This window comes from Gorilla gorilla, chromosome 9 (assembly GCF_029281585.2).
Source record: "Gorilla gorilla gorilla isolate KB3781 chromosome 9, NHGRI_mGorGor1-v2.1_pri, whole genome shotgun sequence".
Lineage (NCBI taxonomy): Eukaryota > Metazoa > Chordata > Mammalia > Primates > Hominidae > Gorilla > Gorilla gorilla.
Genome location: NC_073233.2, coordinates 114,699,125 through 114,711,622, shown reverse-complemented (window position 1 = coordinate 114,711,622; position 12,498 = coordinate 114,699,125). Strand labels below are relative to the sequence as shown.

General features: G+C 33.4%; 1 protein-coding gene across 1 annotated transcript in view; it reads left to right on the top strand.

Annotated features, from left to right (window-relative positions):
- Positions 1-12,498, top strand: part of GUCY1A2 (guanylate cyclase 1 soluble subunit alpha 2) — a 350,970-nt gene that overhangs the window by 201,774 nt on the left and 136,698 nt on the right. The gene's annotated exons all lie outside the window — the stretch shown is intronic.

The window sequence follows — 12,498 nt, the reverse complement described above, 5'->3', positions numbered from 1 at the left end:
TCTGATCTCATAGCACTTGACAAACAACAGGGTGTAGCAGTCCAAACCCTGGCACTAGAATCTACATTTTTTAAAAAAAGTAACAATTACAAATAATATCTTCTACATCCTATTCCCTATTCTCCCTCTTCCTAGAATACATTCCAATGCCTTCAACTATTATTTTAATCACAAAATTGTTGATGACAAATTGTGATATTCAAATGTCTTTTTTTCATTAATAGAGGTATTACTGTATAACCTGTGAAAGAAATGCTTTACTTTGATAAGGGAAAATGATGAGTACAGGAGTTAAAAAATATTCTTCTTAAACTCTAGACTTTTTGAGACCAAACCTCTTGGAATTTGTATTACTTATTCAAATTGTTCAGCTGGAGGCTATTATCCTAAGTGAATTAACACAAGAACAGAAAACCAAATACCATATGTTCTCACTTATAAGTAGGAGCTAAACGTTGAGTACACATGGATGCAAAGATGGGAACAATAGAAACTGGGTCCTGCTTGAGGGAGGAGGCTGAGAGGAGGGTGAGGGTCGAAAAACGACCTGTTGGGTACTATGCTGTCTACCTGGGTAATAAAACCATTTGTACACCAAACCACAGCAACACACAATTTACCCATGTAACAAACCTGCACATGTGCTCCTTGGACCTAAAATAAAAGTTGAGAAAAAAAAATAAATAAACAATAATAGTGGAAAATTTCATAATTTTACTTCTGTGTCATGGTCAATTAAAATTTTAATATTTAGCAAAGCAAAGAAAAAAACAAATTGTTCATATGGTAATGTAAAAAGATAAGTCTTGAATTTCTACATGAATCCTAAAATTTGCGAAATAAATAAAACTAAGTTTAGCAGCTCTCTGTATTTCTTTAGCCATAGACTAAGGAACTGTTCTATTATTCCTTTAGAAAATTCCTTTTGTACTCAAATTTTCTTAATTCTGCTTATGCAACAGCCAGGATTCTCAGTATGTAACAGTGGGTTTTGCCAACTTGGGTCCCAGCCTAAATTCTAGTTATTTGTTTAAATATTTAATGCAAGTAAGCCAGAATGCCAAAACACTATCCTTATTACTAAGCAATATATTAAACAAACACCCCTGACTTGTTCCTCACCCTTAATCCACAGAATTGAAATGAGGAATGGAAGAACAAATAAATTTTAACGTAAAATAATAATAATTTAATGATAACAAAATAATACACAAACACATAATAATAATTGGATGTTAGTGTTTTTTAAGGCTTTATCAGAATATTCTGTGTTAAATTGGCTGGGTCAGAATGGCCAATAAGATTTTACACATCCAAATGGCTCTCTATTACGCTGAGGAGGTTTCATTCATTCCTGTGTGACACTGTGTTAGTGCTTTGTGCAGAATTGTTTTTGTAATATTTCCTTGAAAAAGGTGTAGAATTTTCTGTCTTTGCAGAACATTGAATGGTGGTGCTATATATTTATTATAGCTTCTTGAAGTGTAGTTATATACACCAGATATGTAGAAATAGAACCCACATCTCCCATGGGATGTGTGAATGACAGTGTGGTGACAAAAGCACCCCAGGGGTTCAGGCTAACTGCTGGTTTTAAAGCAAGGAAAACTTTTAGTTCTGTGCCTTTAATGTGTATGATTTACTGATTGTGTGTATGTGCTGAAAAATAAAATCATTTTCACCCTATGGGAAAAAAGGCAGTTTGTTTGTGTAAGGTATTAAAGACTGCATATAAATTTAATATTCTCCACATAGCATAAAATTTAATGCTTGTTAAGTAAAATTGAATAAAGAATCTAAAAGCAAAACATAAACATTTCATATTTGGAAAATTTGCACAACAGAATGCCAAAATATTTGTTGATGTTCTTCTTTCAACTATAAAGCATAGACCTATTTCCTTTAAATATTATATGAATCCTGCTGTGATTTAAAAAGAAAAGTGGCATCTAATCATGGAACATTAAATCGACTTGGTTATGTAGTTTATGGCTTATTTATCAAAAAAGAATTCAAATCCATTTTTAGAATGAATTTCTGAGATTCAAAGAATAGAAATGAAACTAAATGCAAACACACAAGAAAATAAAAAAGCACAGAAAGATAAATTGTCTAAAAGGCCACATTTTTGGTATTTTTGTTTATTTAATGAATAAACAATATGAATTATATAGTATCTCATCTCAACAAAGCCAACATTTCAATCTATTGAATAAACAGTAGCATAATTAGCCTTGAGTTAATATCCCCTCCTCACACATACACTTTTCCATGGTTCACTTCAGTAAAAAGGCAAATCTTTTCTGCTTTAGTTCCTGCATATTTAGAGTGCTTAGGCTAGGCCGGGTGCAGTGGGTCATGCCTATAATCCTGGCACTTTGGGAGGCTGAGGCGGGTGGATCATTTGCGGCAGGACTTCGAGACCACTCTGGCCAACATGTTTAAACCCTGTCTGTACTAAAAATACAAAAATTAGCCAAGCATGATGGCATGTACCTGTAGTTTCAGCTACTCAGGAGGCTGAGGCAGGAAAATCATTTGAACCTGGGAGGGAGAGGTTGCAGTGAGCCGGTATCATGCCACTGCACTCCAGCCTGAGCGATAGAGTGAGACTCTGTCTCTAAATAAATAATATTTTTTAAAAAAGTGCTTAGCCTAGTACTGGCTGCTCACTAATCAAGGTAGCGTGTGCTGAAGGTTGCATGGCTGTGACAATTTCTTAAGGAAGACCATAGTATTGGTAGGTTTTAGATATTAAGTAAATATTTTTAAAACAAATAAATGAATAGTTATTATAAATGCAGACATTAGGATGATTTTTTTAAAAAAAATAAATAGCCCTATGGGGGAAAGTTGGTTTTATTTCAAAGCACCTTATTTTTTTGGAATAATTGTGTGTTAAGAATCAAAACACACATACACATCAAATGATTAAACAAATAAGCAAGGAAAACAAATAAGCAAGGAAAACAAACTTCTTCTACATTATTTTTATTTATTTATGTTTTAACTGAAAGTTTGTGTTCTTTGATCAACATCTCCTCAACCCTTCCATATCCCAGCCTCTGGTAACCACCATTTTAATCTCTATGTCTATGAGTTTGAATTTTATACTTCAAATATAGGTGAGGCCATGCAGTATTTTGGTACTTGTCTTTCTGTACTTATTTCACTTTACATAATGTTCTTCATGTTCAAACATGGTGTCTCAAAAGACAGTATTTTTTTTCTTTTGTAAGGCTGAATGGTATTCTCTGGTGTATCCAGGCACACCTCAGAGATACTGTGGGTTTGGTTACAACCACTCCAATAAAACAAATATTACAAGAAGGCAAATCACACAACATTTTTTGCTTTCCAGTGCATTTACAGTTCTTTTCACACTATACTGTAGCCCATTAAGTTTGCAATAGCATTATGTCTGAAAAATGTATATACCTTAATAAAAAAAACTTTATTGCTAAAAATGCTAATGATTATCTGAGCCTTCATCAAGTCATAATCTTTTTGCTGGTGGAGGGTCTTACCTTGATGTAAATGGCTACTGACTGATCAGGGTAGTGGTTGCTGAAGGTTGGGTGGCTCTAACAATTTCTTAAAGTAAGACAACAATGAAGTTTGCTGCATCGATTGACTCGTCCTATCACAAAACATTTCCTTACAGCTTGCAATGCTGTTTGATAGCATTGTATTCACAGTAGTATTGCTTTCAAAATTTGAATATGTCTTCTCAAACTCTGTGCTGCTTTATCAACTAATTTTAGGTAATATTCTAAATCTTTTGTTGTCATTTCAACAGTGTTCACTGAGTCTTCAGCAGGAGTAGGTTGCGTCTCAAGAAACCATTTTGCCCATCCGTAAGAAGTAACTTCTCATTCATTTAAGTTTTATCATGAGATTGCAGCAATTCAGCCACATCTTCAGGTTCCACATCGAATTCTAATGCTTTTTGCCATTTCTACTATATCTGCAGTGATACCCTCAACTGAAGTCTTGAAGCTCTCCAAGTCATCACCGAGGGTTGAAATAAACTTCTTCCAAACTGTTAATGCTGAAGACAGCTTCTTTAAACCTCGTGAACCGTCCTCTGCTAGCTTCAAGCTTTCTTCTGCAGCTTCCTCACCTCCCTCAGCCTTCATAGAATTAGAGATCTAAGGCCGCCTTTCTCTGGATTAGGCTTTGGCTAAACAGAATGTTATGGCTGATTTGATCTTCCATGCATACTACTAAAACTTTCTCCATATCAGCAATAATACTGTTTTAGTTTCTTATCATTTGTGTGTTCACCGGAGTAGCATTTTTTAAAATTTCCTTCAAGAACCTTTCATTTTCATTCGCAACTTGGCTAACTGACTTAAGAGGTGTAGTTTTCTGCTTATCTCAGCTTTCGACATGCCTTTCTTGCTAAGCTTAATCATTTCTAGCATTTGATTTAAAGTGAGAGCCCTGCAACTTTTCTTTTCACTTGAACACTTAGAGGTCATTGTAGGGTTATTCATTGGTCTAATTTCAATATTGTTGTTCTCATGGGATAGGGAGCTCTGAGGAGAGGGAGAAGAACTGGGAACAGCTTGTTGGTGGGGCACTCAGAACACACACGATGTTGATTGATTAAGTTCACTGTCTTATATGGGTGTGGTTTGTGGTGCCCCAAAACAATTACCATAGTAACATCAAGGATCACTGATCACAGGTTACCATAACACATATAATAATGAAAGAGCTTGAAATATTATGAGAATTGCCAAAATAAGACACAGAGACATGAGATGAGCATATGATGTCGGAAAAATATCACCAGTAGATTTGTTCAACAGAAGGTTGTCACAAACTTTCAATTTGTAAAACCATGCAATATCTGCAAAGGGCAATAAAGTGAAGCACAATAAAATGAGGTATGCTTGTATATACCACATTCCATACCACAATTATCCATTCATCTGTTGATGGACACTTAGGTTTATTCCATATTTTGGCTATAGTGTTTAATGCTGCAGTGAACATGGGGTGCAGATTACTGTCATTTGATTTCATTTTTTAAATATATACTCAGTAGTGAGATTGCTGGATCATATAGTAATTCTATTTTTACTTTTTTGAAGAATGTTGATACTGTTTGTCATCATGGCTGTACTAATTTCCACTCCCACCAACAGTGTACAAGGGTTCTCTTTTCTCCACATTTTGCTGGTACTCATTATTTTTCATCATTTTAATAGCCATTCTAACAGGTATCAGGTGATATCTCATTGTAGTTTTAATTTGTATTTATCTGATGATTAGTGATGTTGGACATTTTTTTCATATTTCTCTTGGCTATTTGTATGTCTTCTTTTGAGAAATGTCTGTATTCAGGCCTTTTGCCCATTTAATTTGGTTGTTTTCTTCTTAGTCAGTTGAGTTCTTTATATATTTTGGATACTAAACCCTTGTAAGATATATGGTTTGCAAATATTTTCCCCTATTCTGTATGTCGTTTCTTCACTCTGTTGATGTTTCCTTTGCTGTGCTGAAGCTTTTTAATTTGATAGAATCTCATTGATCTATTCTCATTTTTATTGTCTGTGCTTTTGGGGTCATGTCCAAAAAATTGTTGTTCAAAGCAACGTCAAGGAGCTTTTCCTCTATGTTTTCTTTTAGTAGTTAGTTTCTACTCTTAAATAGGAACTATTGGAACTAAAGTTATAGGAGCTATTTTTGCTGGAGGTCCTAGTGCAAATACTGCAAGCTTAAAGGATAAACTTTGCATAATGGTAAATCTTGGGGGCAAGATGACATCTATCAATATGTTTTAAGGAAAATTCATATTGTAATTGTTTAATTTGGGCCAGATATAACTGTCATTTCATATGCTTCATCATATCCTAGCTAGAAGATGAATGTTAGAGGACAAATGAATTATTTCTTCATTAACTTAGCTGATGTAATCTTTAGGAAGGGGTGGAACTGCACCACATTTAAATGTTCCTTCCCCTTTTATTTTCTGGAAGACACTGAAAAAATGGTGTTAATTCTTTTTCAAATAGTTGTTAGAATTTTCCAGCAAAACTATTTGGCCTGAAGATTTTTTTTTTTCAAAAAACTGTAAATTATACATTTCATGTTTTTAATGGTTATAAAATGATTCAGATTATCAGTTTCATCTTGGTTGAGTTTTGGTAGTTTGGGTTTTTTTCAAGGGATTGGTTCATTTAAACTGTCAAATTTTTTAATGTAAAGCTGTTTGTGATATCCCCTTATTATTCTTGTAATGGCTATATTATCTATAGTGATAACCCCTATCTTGTTCCTTATGTTGATTTTTGTTTACTTAGCTGTCATTTTCATCAGTTTTGCTAGACTTTACTGATTTTATTGATGTTTTTTCAAAGAAACCATTTTTTTTGCTCATTTTCTTTATTGTTTTCCTGTTTGTAATTTCATTGATTACCTCTCTTATGGTTTTTGTTTCCTCCCTTCTGCTTGCTTTGGGTTTATTTTGCTCTTATATTTTTCGTTTTCTGAGGTAGACACTTGGATTATTGATTCGTGATTTGTTCTCACTTTGATTATAAGCACTCTCTTCACTGCTTTGGCTGCATGCTACTTATTTTAATATGCTGTATTTCCATTTTGATTTCATTTTATGCAATTTAATTTCTCTTAACAATTCCTCTTTTAAAATGAATTGTGTAGAAAAGTGTTGTTTCATTTTCACATTGTTAGGGATTTTTCTGTTGTCTTTCAGTTATTGACTTCTAGTATTATTTCACCTAGTTAACATACTCTGTACAATTTCAACTTTTGAAATTTATTCTGGTGTTTTTTTATGGCCTAGGATTTGGTTGGTATATGTTCCATGATCTCCTTGGGTTTTTTTTTTTTTTTTAAAGAAAGAGTATTCTGCTGTTGTTGGATTGTCAAATTATTTTAGATATTAATTAGATCGTATTTGTAGATTTTGTTGTTTTTGTAGATTTTGTTGTTAAGGTATCAGTTTTCTGTGGCTACTGTAACAAATTACCACAAACTTGGTAGCTTAAAACAACATAAATTTATTCTTTCATAGTCCTGCATGCCAGAAGTCAAAGTGTCAAAAGGACCATGCTATCTCCAGAGGCTCTGGAGTAGAATCCATTTCTTGCTTCTTCTAGCTTTTTGTGGCTGCTGGCAGGTCTTGAGGTTTCTTGGCTTGAGGTCACATCACTCCAATCTATGTCTCTTTGTTCACGTCACCTTCTCCTTTGTGTGTGGTGTGTGTGTGCGTGTGTTTGTGTGTGTGTGTGCATGTGTGGTCTCCCTCTGCCTTCCTCTTGTGAGGCCACTCATGACGATCAAAGTATCAGAATGTATAATATTATCATATTTGTCTCAGTCATCGCATATGATTTAGACAACTCATGAGGAGAAGATAATCTATGTATTTACCCATATTTCTAGTCCTTCTGTTCCTTTTCTTCCTTCCTAGTGCTCAAAGATTTTTTTCTCTTATCTTTTTCTTTCTGTTTAAAGACCTTTCTTTAGCCATTCTTTTTTATTATTATTATTATACTTTAAGTTTTAGGGTACATGTGCACCCTAAAATGTATCTTGGAGTGAATTCCTTTGAGTTTATCCTTATTTAGAACCCATATAGTTGAATCTGTGGGTTTATGTCTTTCACCAAATTTAAGACATTTTCATCTATAGTTTATTCAAATACTATTTCAACCTTACTCTCCCCTATACTTTTGGAACTCTTAGGATATGAATGTGGATTTCTTTTTTATTGTCCTAAAGATCCCTAAAACTTTTTTTCAGCCTATTTTCTCTGTTGTTCAGATTGAGTAAATTCTATTAAGCTGTCCTCAATTCACTGATTCTATCCTCTGTCATCTCCATTCTAATTTTGAGCCCACCCAGCATGTTTTCTATTTTTGTTGCTGTATTTTTCAGTTGTATAATTTCCATTGGTTATTTTTATATTTCTATTGCTTTACTGAGATTTTCTGTTTTAAAAATTCATTTAAAAAGAATTTATAATTGCTCGTTGAAATATTTTCTTATGCCCTCTTTAAAATTCTTGACAGATAATTCCAACATCTGATTCATTTTAGTGTTGGCGTCAATCGATTGTCTTTTGTCATTCAAGTTGTGATTTTCTTGGTTCTTATTATGATTCTTATTATGATGGTTGACTTTCTATTATATTTTTGATAATTTGGGTATTGTGTTAGGAGACTCTAGATTCTATTTAAAATTTTTATTTTAACAGTAAATTCCTCTATTTAGGTTTGGCATGTAGGTCCTGGCCTACTTTTGTGGGTTTTAGTTGCAATGACTGTGTAATTTTCAGAGGTTATGTGGTGCTATTTTCATCTTGGTTTATTTCATGCCTCATGGCTCCCACTGTCCTTGGTAATGCTGCTTGAGGGTGCAGAGCAAGCTTCTCCAGGTCAGATATCCTTATGTCTCTATATGGAGGGGATTTTTCAGCCCATGTGGATGAAGAGTAATTCCTAGCTGGGCATTTGTTGTGCAAAATTTCTCTTGCTGGTGACTCTAGCCATACAATCTCTTGGGTAGTGAGTTATGGTGGGTGTGAGAGGGAGAATATCAGGACATTAAGGACATGGAAGCTTCTCAGGCTGGGCACTGTCTCCTGCTTTTTTAGCTAGAGCTAGTTCTTTGAAAGCAAATGTTGCTCTGTGAGAGCAGTGGCCCTTCTGGAAGCCCCTTTAATTATTGAAGCACCCGGGACATATCATTCTGTTTGTGCTTTCATAAATTACATTGCAGGGATCTGAAAGACCAGAAACCAAATCTAGAAGTGCCCATTTTTTGTTACTGAACTGAATTCTAAAGAATAGTCATGCAAATCCATATCAGCAGCTACATCTATATCTGTAGCAACAACTTCTCTCTTTTCAATTGCCCATTGTGAACATCTCTTTAAGGTTGTTTTGCCATCACATTGATTTATATTTAAAATTGTAATTGCTTCGCTTCTCTCTCCTTCACCATCAGGCTTCTACAGTGGTTAAGAGTGTTTCCTTTGGAGTCAGTCCAGTTTGGGTTTGAGTGTTGACCTTACTGCTTATAGCTGTGTATTCTTAACAAATGTCTTAACCTCCCTAAATCTTAAAACTGAGGATAGTAATAGCTAGCAAAAGAGTAAAATTCAGTAACAAAGTATAAATTAAGTATTAATTAAGTACTCAGCACAGTACATGGGCAATAGCAAGTACTCACAGATGTGTTGAGTTAGCTACAGGCATCATCCTCCTCAACATCATTATCATCTTTTCCGGTTTATAGATAAGGAAACCGAGGCTTTGAAAGGATAGGGAACTGAACGTAGGTCAGTTTTCCCACTTAATTTTCAGGAGAGGTGAAATTCAAATTCAGACCTGACTTCTTCCAAACCCTTCTTTTCAAACTATTATGTAACACTGCATCAAATGATTTTCTTATAAAACCTGAAGCTCCATGAGAGCATGGATTAGGCCATGCTCAAGATATGCAAAAATATAAAACATGTAATGTGCAGTTATATGACCTGGACTTACTCAATTCTGATTACTTATTGATAACAGTGGTGAATATTTTCATAGAACTATCTGTGCATTAACATGCAACAAACCCCCATGAGATGAATTTACCTATATAACAAACCTGCACATGTACCCCCCAACCCAGCATAAAAGTAAAGTAAAATGAAAAAAGAAATAATGCAGATAGTTTAACAGAACCTGACAACCAAGGTTTGTGATAGTATGATATTTAACCCTTTACTATAGCTCAGAGCAAAGTACTCCCCTTTGTTATGCTTGCCAGTTTCTGAAATCTGACAAATGTTATGACAGTTTATTTTTCTGATGTCTTCTGTGCTATCTCATTGAAACTTCAATATGATGTAAGATGCAATAAAACCTTAGATAGATGTTTATATTTTAAGCAATTTTCCACAATTCTTTTACATACAAATATGTAGTTCTTATAATAGTTTTGCTTATTGCTAAGTTAATAAATGCAAATAATGATGAATTTCTGAATTTATAATTATGAGAAACATAATTCAAGAAGGATAATTTATATTATTTTCCAATTAAAGTAAAAATGCATTGGTGACAGAGATACAAATGGTGCCATTGAATCTGCCCATTTATTAAATAAAAAGTTCACTGATAGAAAATATTGAAAAGGAAGTTATTTACTTTATTTCTTTGGGCTTATCGTCTATGAATTGTTTTTCTGTAGTGTAGGCAATCAACAACTTTTTCTTCTTTCAGGGTCTGTTTATGTAGAGATTTCAGAAAACAAACTAATGGCCACATATAAATCAAGGACATATTTGCTGTTTTACATTTTTGAGACAGGAATGTGAACTATTCAATTTAGACTTTTTATAAATTAATATTTAAAATGCATTACATATAGGAAATAATATATATTAATTTATGCATACATACATACACTAATTCCATATTTAAAATTAAGATGGAGATGATAAAGGCAAAAGAGAATAAGGTCTAGTTGTGATGGTAAATGTTAAAGTTGATACCTAGGAAGAAAAGAGAAAGAAAAAGAAAACAGGAACCAATGGAAAAAAATGAGAGAGTGGAGTCCAAGCGATGAAGAAGAGAGACCAGCAGAAGGAGAGACAAACACCAAATAAAGAGAGGAGGGTGAAAAAAATGTAACTCCAAGAAGCAAGGGAGAAGAAAGAAGAAAGCAAGATGGAGAAGAAAAAAGAAGTAATTGGAAAGAAATGTGAAGAGAGAGAGAGAGACTACATAGAAGTTTAAATATATGAGTATCAGATGTTATCATTGCCATTTAAAAATATGATTAACTCTATTAAGCTTATCAAGGTTTTTGCACTTATGTCAATCTTAAAAAAATTTATATAATAATTTTTAAACTATGGGATTGTACATTATGTGTTTCTTCCTTACCATGCCCTTAAGATCCTAATAACAAGAAAGTATGTATTATTAGCAACACTCCTACCCTAAAGAGCATATGAAACATATACAAACAATCTGTAAATATTTTACAGGACAATTATTTTCTTTTTACTCAAACCATAACCTGCAGTATTTTGAGAGCCTATTTTAGGTGGTGAATTTAGAATGTCTTCCTCCTCCTATTCTCTGGCCGATATAGATTTGATTCTCCACCATACTGTGATACGTTTGAAAAGGGGAACTGTATTTTATCTTTCTATCCTTATCATCCAGAGCAGAGCATTACTAGTAAATAGAAAATAATCAATATTTCAGTGAATAAATAAGAGTAATATAAATAAAAGGATGAAATACTGAACTTTAGCAGAAATTTTACATAAGGTAAAGTGAGCATTTAATTCCATAAAAATTATAACATCAAGCAAGATTCCATTTTATTTTCTTATATAAACAAGATCTTGGTGAATGGTACAAGGGAGAAAAGTAAAAATATTAACGACTTAAAAATCCAAATCCCAATAGTTTATTCCATATTTGTTCAGTGCCACCAGTTATTATCAACTAGCTTAACTATTTAGCTATAAAGAAAACAGGAAAATACATGTATTGAGCACATTCCATGTAGTAGTGGAACATAGATGAAACTGATGCACAGTCCCAACTGGTCGACTTTTAGCCTATTCTTTCTAAGTAATTGAAACTGGCTTTTTTCTCCAGGTGTGCTTAGTTTAACCTTAGTCCAATCCAAATAGTTTTAGTTGTAGCCGTACCCCAGCTTCACCTTCCTTTTCTACTGGTGCTCATTGTTCGTGCCCTCTGAAGGTGTTCATTAGGCTACCGGGCATAAGCTTGTGTTCACTAAGTTTCCCATTAAATCTCAGTTCCCTAAATTCTCCAGTGAAAGGGCATAGAAAAGAGGAATAGATTTAAATTACTTTACCCTCAGATCCTTTATCATATGACCCAAATTCCTTTAGTATTACAATTATTATTTTTTCATTTATTTTTAGCTTATATGAACATGCTAGTTGAGTGATATTTTCTGATAATGCTAGCTTAATATCTGGTTTATATTTTTATTTTTAAGAATAAGAGAACTGTCCACTAACCTAACAAGTGCAATGACTAGTACATTTTCAAAGTACTATAATAGTTGAAAAATGATTTACGTAAGGCCAATTACTTTGATTCATTTTAACCTCCTGGATTTATTTTCTGAAAGGGGTATTATTTTAATGACAGTTAAATATAGTTATTTTGACAGATGGATTTACCATAATTTCATTATTATTTAGTAGGATGAAAGCTTTTGAATTGGCTCATAAACCAGTTTCATGATGTACCTTGGAGTATCATCTTGAATAAAAAATGTTTTCCTGTTTCATTTTTCACTGATCTCACTTTCCATTTCATTATTGTCTTTAGAAAGTAGCTGAGTGAGATATAAAACAATTGTTTCTCTTCAGAACCATGAATTTTAAACTGGATGAAAATCAGATTTAAATTTGCTTATATGAATGCAGTAACTCAGTATTGCTAATAAAACATTTTTTCTTTCTATTCATCAGAT